Source organism: Cherax quadricarinatus, chromosome 16 (assembly GCF_038502225.1).
Source record: "Cherax quadricarinatus isolate ZL_2023a chromosome 16, ASM3850222v1, whole genome shotgun sequence".
Lineage (NCBI taxonomy): Eukaryota > Metazoa > Arthropoda > Malacostraca > Decapoda > Parastacidae > Cherax > Cherax quadricarinatus.
In genome coordinates, this window is record NC_091307.1 from 6,584,699 (window position 1) to 6,600,918 (window position 16,220).

Sequence of the window (16,220 nt, forward strand, 5' to 3'; positions counted from 1 at the left end):
TTTTCAATTTTCATTAAAAATAGCTATATTAATTGGCTCTTACTGTTTCTTACTTAGAGAAAAGAATTTATGATCAATAAATTATTATATTTTGCAGATTCTTCCAGACGGTTGTTCCACATCGAAGCTCCCGACTCGTAAGTCACTTTATTTTTACTTGTATCAGTCTTATGGGATTCAACGGAATCGTGACGGTGTAAATAAATCACAACCTAGGGTACAGAATCTAATGTAATTTAAGAATAGAATAGAATTTTGATATTCTACTCAATTTTCTGTTTTGTTTATAAACTACTTGAAGAAATCATTCTAAGAAAAAAACAGTTGTGGTTTATTGAATACTTACGGTATATGAATGAACCCACAGGGTGAGAGAAACATGAAATTAAAGAGCCGTACTTATCGACCTCCAACTAAGGTCATCTTCATCAGATCTGCTGAAGAGGATCTCAGCTGGAGGTCAAAATCTACAGCTCCAACTACTTATTTCTACCTTCTGGGATTATTTGAACAGCCATAATATTAGAAGAAAGAGGCAATGGGCAGGGCAATGTACTGTCTACAGAGTACATTTCTCCATACAGAGTCTATAAACAGAGAAGTTACCTCTTCACATATTTTCTTCCTACTATACGTGTCGGCAAATCTTGCCTCTGAAAGAATAATATTTTTGAAATACCGTCGCTCTTTTACAGAGCATTAATTTTTCTCAGGGTTAGGCGGGCGAGATAGCAATTAAGGCGTAAACAGTATCGTATTTCCTCAAAAAACACTCATAAAACTCAAAGTAAAATAAAATCATCGAATAATTATTAGAATGCCCGCCCTTCAACCCTCCCTGAAAAAAGAGGAAGGTTATATTTAAGTCTTTACTTTCCACGTAGTAGTTATTATGGGCCGTAGAACGCTGGTCCCGGGGAGAGGTTCCATAAACTCCTCGGTAATACACGCTTCCAAACAAGTAAAATTCGACGGGGAAAAAAACAGTGCAGCGCTGCCCAAGTCTCCGAGCAACTGCTGAGGAGATTAGAGGCAATCTCAGGACATTTAATTGGGTACAAGGCTCTATAAATTTTCCAGGCGAGACTTACGGAAATTGGATCCCTTCGGCCTTCTTTCGGAGTGCAATTAGAACCACTGCCTGATTCCTGATTATTCTTCATTCGCCTAATTTGCTGCACCGGGAATTATGCGAACGCTCTCTGAGACTCGGGTGGGTGCTCAGATATTGCAATGCAGTTATATCGATATTTGGGTGTGTAAGCAACTTTAATAAACCCCAAAAAAATGTTTTGATTACGGGACGTAGTAGTTAATTTATGGTGCTCACGTCCAGGGGGTAAAAGAGAGGGTGGGCGAATGCCCTAGTTTGTATTTTTATTGTACTATTAGTGGGGTGAGTGAATGTGTGTGTGTGTGTGTGTGTGTGTGTGTGTGTGTATACTCAATTTTACTCACTGAATTGTGGTTGCATGGGTCGAGTCATAGCTTCTGGTCCTGCCTCTTTACTGATCGCTACTAGGTCCATTTTCTCCTTGCTCCGTGTGTGTGTCCATAACTTCCGCTTCTTACATGTATGCGTGTGCACTCATTAGTTTATGCTAAGTTGAGTTAAGGTGAATCTAGTCAGAGCTCCAGGCACCTGTATCTTATTTAATGTCGAGCGGTTGTAGATGTTTGTAGCGTGAAGCATGTCATACCTGTATTGGAAAGTACTTACTGAATTTGTCTTCGCCACTCCCTCATAAAGGCCATTACATTTCCTAACCATCAGGAAACCAAAGAAAACTTTCCTGGCATCTCTATTGCACGATATTGTTTCTATCTTCCATCTGTTTCTTTTTATCATCGGTTCTTTCCTTTTTAACACAGTCTCTCTCTCTCTCTCTCTGTTATATCAATGCCTCCGAGTAATGTGTACGTGATAATGTTGCCTCTAATTATCCGGCCTTCAGTGGTTGTCAAATTCGATACATCAGTTCTCCAAACTCGAGAACTCCTAATTCCAAACCATCGGTCTTATTCTATCTTATGAACTTGGTGTTTGATCATGCGTGACTTGCACGCCGGTGTTGAATACTCAACAACTAATCCGACATACAATGTGTATCAGCCCTAAACTATTCTTTCCTTTTAAATTTCCAAAAGAAATTCTTAGATTCGCGTGTCTCGCATAAACCCCTAAATCTATTGTGTTGATGTGCACCAAGGATAATAAACTGGGAATTGTGATTCCTAATATATTATTCTCATTGTTGGTGGCCTTCAGTCTGTCTTACATTTGTAAATTTCAATAAAATCCTCCTGGTTCTATGCCTTTCTCAGTCTATCCAAACTTTTATTTACATTAAATTGCGTCTGCCAATTTTCCGACCACATCAACCTATCTAGGTCATTCTGTTGCTTCTTTTGTCCACATCAGCATTTATTGAACGGCCTATTTTAGTGTCATCCCAACTTGCGTATACAGCTATTTTTTTTCAACTTCTAAGTTTATGCTTACTGTGAACAATAAAGGGCCCAGAACTGACCCTGTGGAACACCACTGGTAACGGGCTCACAGTTGCATTTCTTTCAATTTATGCAAACTGTTGGCTGTCGGTTAACCATGCTTTGGTAGAGGACACAATTTCTCCAACTATCCCAATGTGCTGCTTTCCTCAACAATCTATACGAGTTCTCTATCAAAGACATTACCGAAATCCACATACACGATATCGTTGTCTTTACCTTGATCTACCGCTTCAGATACCTTAGTAAAAGTAGCAAATTTTGCAAAACAGAAACGCCCTTTCGTAAAACCGTGCTATGAATCATTGATTAAATTACATTTTTTCAAGGTGAATTAGAATTTAGGTCGCATTTCTAACAGACTTGAAAAAGCCGCCTGTGCAGGCGAAACGTTATCTGCTTCCGTCTTCAGTTATGGTTTGTCAGTAAATTCATGTAATAATAATAATAATAATAATAATTAATAATAATAATTATTATTATTATTATTATTATTATTATTGTTATTATTGTTATTATTATTAGTAGTAGTAGTAGTAATAGTAGTAACAAAAGAGGAAGAAAGAGAAGAATAATAATGATTACAACAACAACGATTTAGATAAGCTAGGCTCTGTGTACAGCATTATCCCATCCAAACTGTCTTAACGAAAGCTTGTTTTCAAACGTCTATCTTTCCTCCTTGATAATAACCCTGAATGCTAACAACACACATTTAGCAAAGATGTATCAAGTTTTCTTCCGCCCTTGACTGAACTTTCAAGATACTCTCTCACCCTTTCCCCTCCGTCCCAGCTCTCCCAAGTATCGCAATATTTGGCCAGGGTGAAGCACTGCTTGACCTCATATATTGCTCGAACTTACAAAACTTTTTCAGCACGCTTTGAGACTCTTCTACTGCATTATTTGGGCGCTCCTCGCCTCTCCTCAACCCCACTTGTCCCTTGCCAAACTTGGCTTGTGTTAGGGTCACATTTTTTTCTTCATTTCCACATGCACCATTTCCCCGGAAACTTAGGTAGTGTGTTTCTTTGTTAAGAGAAAACTTTGTGGGGAAAAAAGGTGAATTCAACTCCTTCGTGAGGATTATTTTCTTAGATTATTTTCCTAACTTTGGCTTATTTTCTTTTATGGTACTTTTTAAATTTTTGATTGACAACTTTGGTCTCAAATAAATGAATTCATGATTTTTATATATATATATATATATATATATATATATATATATATATATATATATATATATATATATATATATATATATATATATATATATATATATATATGTATGTATGTATGTCGTGACGAATAAGTAAAACGTGCGATTTTGGCTTAAATAGCAACGCACTTCTTCCCGAATAGGGAAAGCGAAAATTTGTGTATGCAATAATTTCGCAAAAATCATTCTGAATCTAGCGAAAAAAAATATATTTAATTTTGTTTGTTATTATTAAATATATTTCATTGTGTTTGTTAATTAAATTATTGTAAATTTACATAAAATATATTTAGTTGAATTAGGATAAATTAAATGGCGCTTGCTATAATAAGGTTAGGTAAGTTTCCTAAAGTTTTTTTGGTACAAAATCATTAATTTTCATATTAACATATATGAAAAAATATATATCTTTATATGTATGAGAGAAAATTTAAGACAGGATTTAATTTTAAATGAGTTCTTGCTAATTGACCAGTTTTACCTATTCGGCACGATATATATATATATATATATATATATATATATATATATATATATATATATATATATATATATATATATATATATATATATTATATATATATATATATATATATATATTATATATATGAACATTAAAATGGTATAAAATACCGACAGATTGTTAGGTAAGACACATATGCAACAGTTAGGTATCTTTATATCGAAACGTTTCGCCTACACAGTAGGCTTCTTCAGTCGAGTACAGAAAAGTTGATAGAAGCAGAAGATACTTGAAGACGATGTAAACAGTCCATCACCCTTAAAGTTTTGAGGTGGTCAGTCCCTCAGTCTGGAGAAGAGCACTGTTCCGTTGTCTGAAACTGTTGCATATGTGTCTTACCTAACAATCTGTCGGTATTTTATACCTTTTTAATGTTCATTCTGTCAGACACTGCAACACAAGGGTATCTTGGTACAGACCATCAACTTCGACAACCTCTACTGGTGAGAACGGCTGGTTTTGAGAGGGACCTGCCCTCCCAAAGCAACCTACGTCTCACCTCCTGGCACTATATAAGGCTCCATCCTGTCACTTCAACTTCATATTGTTTCAGACAACGGAACAATGCTCTTCTCCAGACTGAGGGACTGACCACCTCAAAACTTTAAGGGTGATGGACTGATTACATCGTCTTCAAGTATCTTCTGCTTCTATCAACTTTTCTGTACTCGACTGAAGAAGCCTACTGTGTAGGCGAAACGTTTCGAAATAAAGATACCTAACTGTTGCATATGTGTCTTACCTATATATTATATATATATATATATATATATATATATATATATATATATATATATATATATATATATATATATATATATATATATATATATAATGTGTATACTCACCTAATTGTGGTTGCAGGGGTTGAGTCATAGCTCCTGGCCCAGCCTCTTCGTGTGTGTGTGTGTAAACTTACTGTACATATAATTATATAACATGAAAATAATAATATACATATCTGAGTATGCATGTGTGTATATTTACACAGGTGTATTTGCAGAGCCTAATTTGTGGACACTGAGCCCCAGCTGCTACGTCCGCCACAATCGATTTGCTGCAATAATCTTGAAATGTTCTGTTTGATTTTCAAACTGCTGTGCTAACCTGTTTCTGGCAGATATTCACGCTATAATATTTCCAAATTAATTCTGCCCACGCCAATATTATAACCTCACACATTACAAAGATGAAGAGAGCAAACTTTATACGTATTTATTTCAAGAGACAAGTATTTACTTTAGTATTATTGGAAGACTTTCGTTTTTTTTTTTAACAAACAGCATTATGTAAAATTTATTTGGCTCGAGAGGCAGGTAGGTTTTCTAAATAAACACGTTAGTGTATTAGTGTCTGCAGAACACGATACATGAACGACACAGTCCTATAACACACGTATACACAGATATACACATATACACACACACACATATACACACACATACACACATATACACACACATACACACACACACACACACACACACACACACACACACACACACATAACACACATACACACACACATACACCACACACACACATACACCACACACACACACACACACCACACACACACACATACACACACACCACACACACACACACACACACACACACACACACACACACACACACACACACACACACACACACAGGTGAGACTCAATCCCATGACAGGTGAGTCCTAAGCTCACAGGCCAGTGTTTTAAGATCAAAATAACAGCAAAGGCCTGAGAAGATCTGGAAAGGAAAGGAGGCTATATGATTCAAATATATTCATTAGAGCACGTAAATGATCATACTTAAAGGAGAGTGTCAAAGAACCTTGGCCGATACGATTCACAGTTAACTCACTCATTTAAGAGAAAAATATAGAGGATGCTTTCTCTGGACTAATATCTCTACTTGTTAATCGTCTAGAAGAAGCCTAGACGCCGTTAAAAATTCAACCACAATATATTAGTTATGAAGTTTATGTAAAGAATTGCAGCGATTTATGGCATTTTTTATTATTAAAGGCACATGGCAAGTGGACAGAGAAACAACATGACTGACGTTGTAAATGTATTGGAATAAGCTGTAAAATCTTGATAATGTTTAAATGTTTTTGTGAGGAGTATGTAGAAGACTGAGGCTCGAGTGAGGCAGTGCAGGAAATATGATTAATAGTAAGAAATAATTTAAGATATGGGATGTCACTCTGTTTGTTTAAATTCTTTACATTCAAGGCTGCTCCAATTCATACTTCCATTCCTATATTACCCTAATCCATTATTTTCTCTCTCTTGTGTTATTATTTGAATAATAATCTATTATGAATTTCTATTGTATTAAGACCTGTAATAGAAAAATGCATATCTGATGCACTGTAACATCAGATACGAAGATCATGCTCTTATACACAGCGACAAGAGAGTTACAAAGATCACGCTTTTACACACATTCTCACCAGAGAGACAAATAACCACATTCACTTGGCAGCTGTTGGTGAGGTCATGTGAACTTCTAATTACAGCCGTAATTGTGAAGAAAAATGTTTACATTATACATACCTGTGTACGTATATACACTATGAGATGGACACTTCTAAATGTTTATTTACTTACAAATACACAAAAATATAATAATTACCTATTCACCTATAACACCTACAGGTTTAGTGCTATTATTTGAAGAATCTCGCTCCTATTAGACTCCTATTAAACTGACCGGGTATCATCTCTTAGATATCAACCTAAGTTCTATAGAACAAAGATAATGCAGTGATACGTAGTTACGCCAGAAATACACAGTAATATCAAAAACACAAGGATCATGCTTAGTAACACACAAAAATCACACCGTGATTCACTGCTCACGCAATAATACACAGTATCATACAGTAATCTTGCATCTATGGGCCAAGTGTCCAGGAGTCCATCTGTGTCCCCTCAGATATTCTCCCTTCCCCACTTTCTATCCTACGCTTCCTATCCTACACTTCCTATAAAACACTTCCTATCCTACACTCAGCAATCTCAACTCTCGCATCTAAGCCTTTCCTGGGAATTCATCCGTGGGCCCCCGGATGTCTTCCTTTCCTTTGTAGTTCTGGAAGTCCAGGTTCGTGGTTCCAAGTGTTCATCCATACACCCTTCACCACTTCCCTGAGGTCAGCGTTCAGCTACCCTTGAAGCACTGTCCATATATGGTATTACTACACAAGTGTATTAATATCAGTATACAAAGGTAGATGTTATAACAGAGGAGGACACACAGAAAATCGACGCTCTGTGTTTACATCCGCCTGGAGAGACCCGAACGTCGACTACCTGAGACAGGAGAGATCTCTCGCCCAGTTAGTCCACCAAGGACTGGCTACTTAATGATAATTTTGAACATATATTTATATTTAATATTGTACCTGTGTCAATTTTTAGCTTGTTCAATTATTCAGTTGTGTAAGTGTATTTGTGAACATTTTTATGTGCGTAGACTAGTGTCGGTGTGTGAATCTTTGTTCTCATGCATGGTAAATGTAATTAACTGTTATCAGTCATATTTTTTCTCCTCATTGATCTTTATTTTCATGGTACGCAAAGGTTCACAGGAGCGCACTCTTCTATACACTCAATTCTGTATTTCCACATACACATCCTGCACACACATCACACATACAGAAGAAGCATAAGTAAATCAACACACACACACACACACACACACACACACACACACACACACACACACACACACACACACACACACACGCATTTATTCAACAATGCATATAATCCTCTCTTTTCAGTATTACTTGTTTGTAAACACAAATACACACGCACCCACACCTCACACTTCTACCTCTGTGCTACACACACATACACACACACACACACACACACACACACACACACACACACACACACATTTATTCAACAATGCATATAATCCTCTCATTTCAGTATTACTAGTTTGTAAACACAAATACACACGCACCCACACCTCACACTTCTACCTCTGTGCTACACACACACACACACACACACACACACACACACACACACACACACACACACACACACACACCTTCAGGAGTGTCGGTGTTTGTACACATGATATACAAATTTATGTGTACTACTAATAATTATGTAGTATTATGTATATAATTATACTTATAATAATGTATAAGTATATATAATATATATAATATATATACAGTGGACCCTGTAGAAGCAGTTTTGACATGATCAATTTGTAAGCCTAGGCAGGAGGTAGTCAGTCCCTCAAGCGTGAAGCATGGGCATGCAGCCAGACTTATATTCTAGAGCATAGCTGAGGTAATGTCATAGATACGAGTGGCCCGCTAGTGCCACTACGTCTTAATAAAAAATTTATCAAAGGAGTCGCAGAAGACTTCCCCTGTACCTAGATACCATGGTGATGCTCTGCCAGACAAGTATCATATTGATGGTACACAACTTTCCGCTCAGAGATGAGCTTTTTCCCGAGAAAGCTCACTTTTGAGAGAAATTGTGTCTAATAAAAGATTTCTCTCATTTGCGTGTCTTTGTGAAAGTGCTGATGAGTAAATTCTTCCGTGAAGATATAAATAGTGTACTACAAAATACAAACCAGTGATTTATGATAGCGTCTCGGGAAGCCATAATATAAACTGAGGAATGTGGCTACTGCTTTCCCTTTTGGCTGACGGTGGCGTAATCTGCAAGATGTACACATAATGGTGGCGTAAAACATTCCTCGACCCGCCCCAAAATATGCGTTCCTCGCCATCTTTCTTCCCAATCTTGAAATTCCTTTCTCCCTCCCACTTCTCTGCGGCAACGCTTGAGGCAAATATTTGTCGCCAGGCTGCGTAGGGAACCGTGTCATGTGAAATACTCTTGTATGCCTCAACGCGGCACAGGTAGGTAGGGAGGTAGGTTGTGTGTGTATGCATTTGATGCAATGGTTTAAAAAACAGACAAGTTTAAGAATGAGACACTTTTGGGTATCTTTATTGAGGAAGCCACTGACTGGTTGGCGAAACGTTTCCTCAACAAAGATTCCGAAATATGTCTTGTTCTTCAGTGTTTGTGTTCGTACTCAGCTCATCTACCTGTTTTTTTTTTCTGGGCTGCAGGGGTCGAATCTCTGCTCCTGGACCTCCCTTTTAGCTTGACTCTAGCCAGATTTACTTCCTCCTAGTCTGGTGGGCCCTGTCATATCTTTTCGTACTTCTATGCATGGAGCCTGCCTCCACTACTTAGTTAAGGTCATTCTTATTTCTCACCATGCTGAGGCTAGATTTATTCTTCCTGACATTCCTGTGACTCGCTTATGAATAACTGGCTTCGCTTTTATATTTTTGCGTTTTGTTTGTAGGTGGAGACGTAAATACTGGGGCTTAAAACAGCAGGAACCTTGATGCAATCTACTCTCTGTGAACATGGAAGTTGAGCATCGCCAGTTCCTTTAAGTCCTCTGCGATATAAAATTTAGTCATACTTTTTTTTAATTCTCACTCTTCGACTCTTACCGATTTACGCAATAGGTCTCCATGATTCTCTTCTTCTTCATTCAGTCCTTCAATTCCTCTATCCTTCGAATCACTTTTTTCCATTCCTTTCTCTCCTTCACTAACCTGTTCCTCTGCTTCTCTTCGGTACTCTCCATTGTTAGCATCAGTGGCGATGTTAGTCTCCTTTGAGGTACATGTGACTGAATTTTTCCTTCTTGCTAGTTTACCCTGTTTTTAATAAGGTATTCATATAGTCGGACTTGAGTCCTGGAAATGGGAAGTACAATACCTGCACTTTAAAGGAGGGGTTTGGGGTATTGGCAGTTTGGAGGGATATGTTGTGTATCTTTATATGTGTATGCTTCTAAACTGTTGTATTCTGAGCACCTCTGCAAAAATAGTGATAATGTGTGAGTGTGGTGAAAGTGTTGAATGATGAAAGTATTTTCTTTTTGGGGATTTTCTTTCTTTTTTGGGTCACCCTGCCTCGGTGGGAGACGGCCGACTTGTTGAAAAAAAAAAATCCATTTCAGGTGCCTGCTTGAATATTAAATAATAGTTACTTATGCTTGTCAGTATATGGAGACTTGGGGTGAGTGCTTCTTTATTCCAGATGCATTACAGTCAGTACTAAAGAAAAAAGCTAACATGTCTCACATTCACGTCTGAAATACCAAGATAAAAGCAAACATGAAACTGGCAGTAATACATAACAGTAGCAATCAAACGGTACACTTTTCCTCAGCATTGTTCTCGCTTCCTCCATTAGTCAAGAGCCTTGTATATGGAAGTCATGAACGATAACAACACCCAAGAGAGTGCAAGAATACGCCACTCGCTGGGTAGATGCATTCGGTGAAATCATTAAAACTGTATTCCGCTGGAATGTATTAATTCATTTAACATAAAAATGTTCTCAATTAAAGATATATCGAACATGTTTCAAATCTGATAAAAACTTAGTGAAATACGACTTACTGCGATTACTGAATTCTTTACGAGAACCCACAGAGGTCATAACATGTATCTCCAGGGATACTTTTACTATAGTTAAAAAAAACTGCTCTAGAGGGTGGGGAGACGACTTGGTATGGGCTACCCACATGTTATCTGATTTCTTGCGCATCAGCTTCTTGGAACTCTAATTCTCTTTCAATTCTGCGCTCATTCTTCATCTAGTTTCGATTTTCGTCAAAGAATTGCACTTCGTTTGTCTTCATAAAGTTTTTCCATTGTCTGCATTTGTCAAGGGTATAACGACCGAACCTTCTTTAGTCCGAAACCTCTCTAAATTCTCTCTTCCCTTCCATTTTCGCTTATATTTCTTGCACAATTGCCTCTTCCTTTTTTCTGTGTTAGGTTTTGTTTCTCTCCTATTGTTTTACCCAATTAATCATTAGTGTCCTGGTTCCCTTTTTATCATCTTGCAAGTATCTATACATTAATGCTACTTCGTGTTGTCTCCTTCATATTGTTGTTTTTTTGGTCACTCCTAGAGTGAAGGTCCCTATATCACTCCTTCCCTTCATTCCCATCTTAGCCCATTTACCTTCTCCCTTCAGTCTACCAGTGGTGGAAAGTTACAGCCAGTGATCAGCTCTATTCACATGTTCTAAATGCTTAGGAAGCCTAGAACATCTACGTATCGGGATTCCATCAGGTCTGAGTCCAGGAAGGATGAGTATATATTGTCCAAACATAGACATTGTATATTCAGTGAGCATCTCTCTCTCCTATTTTGTATGCCTGTTTTTCTACCCACTGTCACCCAGGATACCAAGAACTCAGCACGTGGAGATGACTGCTAGAGTTACAGCTCTAAACAGAGCTTGATCAAATCAGTTCAGCAGTCAACAAAACGTTTGATCCACGCATAGTGTTGTTACGACACTGGTCAGCAAGTCTCGCCTCTCATACGTTCAGTCCATTTCGTTTTTCAGCTGTTCCGTTTTTGGCTCTCTTGTCTCATCTATTTCTTTCACTTTTGTTACTGTAGCTTCAGCCATCTCTTCCATTTCTGTTATTCTTCCCCGAGTTTAGAACCGAGACTAGTTACACTTTTGGTTTTACCTTAGAGTCACTATCTTGAGGCATTACTCTTTTTTTTTACACAGGGTTTGACAAGGTTAAGGATCCCTAGCTTTATTGACAAGCTATTTACAGGTTAAGGATTCCTAACTTTATTGGCAAGCTAAGAGCTGTTACCTACATCAGCTCATTTGAAAGCATTTTTATTGTTGTGAGACATACAAGTAGGGACAGGATGAAATTGGAGCCATTTGTGGGCCAGCATTTTCATTTGATCAACTGCCTTTATCTCGTTGGCATAATTATGCTGTACGAATGTGTTCCATACTCGAGTCATCCTGGGTATATGATCTCAGATAGAGTGAAGTTCTGGAGAAGGGTACAGCCAGAGTGAAGTTGCTGCTTTCTGCCCATCTTGTGGCATAAAAGCTTGTTTCACGCTCTCCTCGAAGTGGATCCAAGTGTGGTACTTTGACAATATTGGCCTTGTACATAACAGTAAGGCCACCCACATCCTTCCTATGTTGAAGGCTCTGCTGAAATGACAGATCTATCCAGGATGGGTCCAGGCGAGAGATGAGACGTCTTGCTCTGTTCTCTACTCTGTCAAGCAGTCGCAGATTAGAGGGGGGGGGGCAGGCAAACCAAGAAAGTGGAGCATACTCAAGGTGTGAGCGTACTTGTGCCTCGTACAAAATCTTGCAACCCCTACTGTCAAGTAAATGCGAGATACGGCGAAGTGCTGTAAGCTTCCTGGCTGCCTTGTTTGCAAGATTTACAACATGGTTCTTCATGGTTAGTATGGAGTCAAATTTCTCCCCAAGGATATCAACTTCTTCTCCAGGTGCCAACAACCTCCCATTCATCCTTACTAGTGCACCAGCATTACCATCATGGTGCCTAGAGACGATCATCATTTGCGTTTTCTCAGGAGCAAATGTTACTTGCCATCTATTTCCCCAAGCTGATATAGCTCTCAGCTGGTGATTGATGTAGCTTAGGGCAGTTGGCATTTATTCTCTTGGATAAGTGAATGTCAGTGTACAGTCGTCTGCATATGCATGTGATTCTGGGATGAGATGAAGAAGGTCGTTGAAGTAGACATTCCATAACAATGGTCCCAGCACGCTTCCTTGTGGAACACTTGCCCCAATAGGATGTCTTGCTGATTCCGTTCCATTGAGAACTACACTTAGAGATCTACCATGAAGGTAATCACTGAGGAGACATAGCGTAGAGCCTGCAATTCCCAGTGCTTGAAGTTTTGCTAAGAGGCCCTGGTGCCACACCCGGTCGAAAGCGCAAGAAATGTCCAGTACTACCACACAGCTGACTTTGGATTCATCCAGTGACTGGTGCCACTTAGTGGAGAGGTTTAACAACAGATCAGCAGCAAAGTAACCTTTCCTGAAGCCATATTGACGATCATATTGACGATCACAGAGTAGTGAGTGATAGTCATTTGTCTTGAGATTATTGTCTGAAGGATCTTACCAGTGATTGACAGGAGTGACACTGGTCTGTAGTTGCTGATTTCTGCTCTGCTCTTCTTTTTGCGAACAGGGACTACATTTGCCTCTTTCCATAGAGAGGGCCATTTACACTGTACTAGGCAGTGCTGAAAGATGCGAGTTAGAGGTGCTGCTAGCTGGTCTGCACATTTTCTCAGCAATCTTGGGCTCAACTTGTCTGGGCCCACAGCCTTTTCTTGGTCAAGCGATTTAAGAAGGAAATGCACCTCCTGCTGCCTTATTGTCACCTGGAGTTTACCTGGAGAGAGTTCCGGGGGTCAGCGCCCCCGCGGCCCGGTCTGTGACCAGGCCTCCTGGTGGATCAGAGCCTGATCAACCAGGCTGTTGCTGCTGGCTGCACGCAAACCAACGTACGAGCCACAGCCCGGCTGATCAGGAACTGACTTTAGGTGCTTGTCCAGTGCCAGCTTGAAGACTGCCAGGGGTCTGTAGGTAATCCCCCTTATGTGTGCTGGGAGGCAGTTGAACAGTCTCGGGCCCCTGACACTTATTGTATGGTCTCTTAACGTGCTAGTGACACCCCTGCTTTTCATTGGGGAATGGTGCATCGTCTGCCAAGTCTTTTGCTTTCGTAGTGAGTGATTTTCGTGTGCAAGTTCGGTACTAGTCCCTCTAGGATTTTCCAGGTGTATATAATCATGTATCTCTCCCTCCTGCGTTCCAGGGAATACAGGTTTAGGAACCTCAAGCGCTCCCAATAATTGAGGTGCTTTATCTCCGTTATGCGCGCCGTGAAAGTTCTCTGTACATTTTCTAGGTCGGCAATTTCACCTGCCTTGAAAGGTGCTGTTAGTGTGCAGCAATATTCCAGCCTAGATAGAACAAGTGACCTGAAGAGTGTCATCATGGGCTTGGCCTCCCTAGTTTTGAAGGTTCTCATTATCCATCCTGTCATTTTTCTAGCAGATGCGATTGATACAATGTTATGGTCCATTGTAACCACTGACAGTTTTGACACAGTTCTTGCAGCTAGCCAAGGAGGGTCCCTTGCTGGATCAGGAACTTGCATTTTGGTAGCAAAGTGTTCAGCAAAGAGGTCCGCCTTCTCTTGACTACTAGTAGAGGTGGTCCCATCCTGTCGATTTAGAGGTGGAATGAGTTCATCAGGCAGATAACCTTGTCTGTCCTTGACCAGTGACCACCAGGTTTTGGAGCCTACCCTACCTGATGCTAGCTTTCTTTTAGTGTCCACCTCCCATTTAGCAATGGCCCACTTTTGAACGTCACCCATATGCCTACAGGCTTGCCTGTGCAAGTTCCTGTTATAGGTGGTAGGATGTCTCTTATACCTTCGCCATGCTTTGTACTTAGCAGTAGCAGCCTCTCTACAACGAAAGCCAAACCAAGGCTGATCTGTAGGCTTCGTCACATATTGCCGGTGAGGAATGTGTTCTTGTAGATTAAGGATGTGTCCAGTGAAGGCTTTCACTTGGTTGTCAACATCCCCTGGGAGAAGAGCATTCCAATCGGTGGTGGCGAGCTCAGAGCAAAGGGCTGGCCAATTACCTCTTTCCCATAGCCAGGTTGTGCGTGTGGACTCCTCACCTTGTTCTGTTGGGATCTTAAGTGTCTCTCTCTCTCTCTCTCTCTCTACTTCTCTCACTTCCTCTCTCTACCTCCCTCTCTACCTCCCTCCCTTTCTCTCTACCTCCCTCTCTCTACAACCTTCTTTATCTACCTCCCTCCCACTCTCTCCCTCTCTCTCCCTCCCTTTCTACCTACTTCCCTCTCTACCTTCCTCCCTCTTTACCTCCCTCCCTCTCTCTACCTCCCTCCCTCTCTCTACCTCCCTCCCTCTCTCTACCTCCCTCCCTCTCTCTACCTCCCTCCCTCTCTACCTCTGTACCCTTCTCATAAAAGAAGCCTTTCATGGAATTACCAACTAAAAAGACATACAGAATGGAAGAAGCCACAAGGATACCATGGAAGAAAAATTGTTAGTTTATCTTCACGGGTGAGCAATCCACTCATAAAACTCATACATAGTCTGGGGAATTACATTGGGTAGGAGGGATAACCACGTTTGATCCCAGAAAGGGAATGGTAGCTCCAGTTCTTAGACGATCATCATTCCACAGGTATCAAGGTATTCTTCACTAGAGGACAAGAGTAACCACCGGAAAATCAGTTGAGGAGAAGAAAGAAAAAAAAAGGGAGAAACGAAAAGAGGAAGTGGGAAAATGAAACTGAAGACTAGAGAATAGAAAGAAGAAGTGTGTATAGTAGTAATAGTAGCAGTGTGTGTGTGTATGTTTGCGTGTGAACTCATCTATATGTGGTTGCAAGGGTCGATTCATAGTTCTTGGCCCCGCCTCTTCGCTAGTCGCTACTAGGTCCACTCTATCCCTGCTCCAAGAGAATTATCGTACCTCTTCTTAAAGTTATGTATGGATCCTGCCTCCACTCAGAGAGAGAGAGAGAGAGAGAGAGAGAGAGAGAGAGAGAGAGAGAGAGAGAGAGAGAGAGAGAGAGAGAGAGAGTCTGAAAGAAATGAAGGGAATGTGAGAAAAAAGGGGAGGAAACAAAAAGAAATGGAGAGAATAGGAGAGAGAGATTATTGGGTTTGTGGTAACAAGAGAGATCTCTGGTAGCAAGACTTCGCCATCACCTCTCGCCAAAGACCATTTTTTTTTTTACGCCTCGGAGATTTCTTTTGATTTTTATCTCCCGACTTTGAGAACCTTTCTAACAAATTAATAATTAAATTTACCTTCTTGGAATATTTCAGAGAGAAAAGGAAAAGAGAGAGAGAGAGAGAGATGTAAATGTATGAACTCTTAACCTAACCTTGTAAAACCCTTATGTAAAGAGAGATAAAGAGAGAGAGAGAGAGAGAGAGAGAGAAAGACAGAGAGAGAGAGAGATGGAGGTGGAGTGAGGAAGGTCACACAAGAAAGATCTTTATCGAGT

The 16,220-nt window shown here is 39.8% G+C and overlaps 1 long non-coding RNA gene across 1 annotated transcript in view; it reads left to right on the forward strand.

Moving 5' to 3' along the window:
• The window catches only part of LOC138852794 (uncharacterized), a 188,740-nt gene that overhangs the window by 15,787 nt on the left and 156,733 nt on the right, over window positions 1-16,220 (forward strand). Inside the window, exon 2 of the long non-coding RNA XR_011392085.1 lies at window positions 98-137. This is a non-coding gene — a long non-coding RNA (uncharacterized lncRNA). The remainder of the gene's footprint in view (window positions 1-97; window positions 138-16,220) is intronic.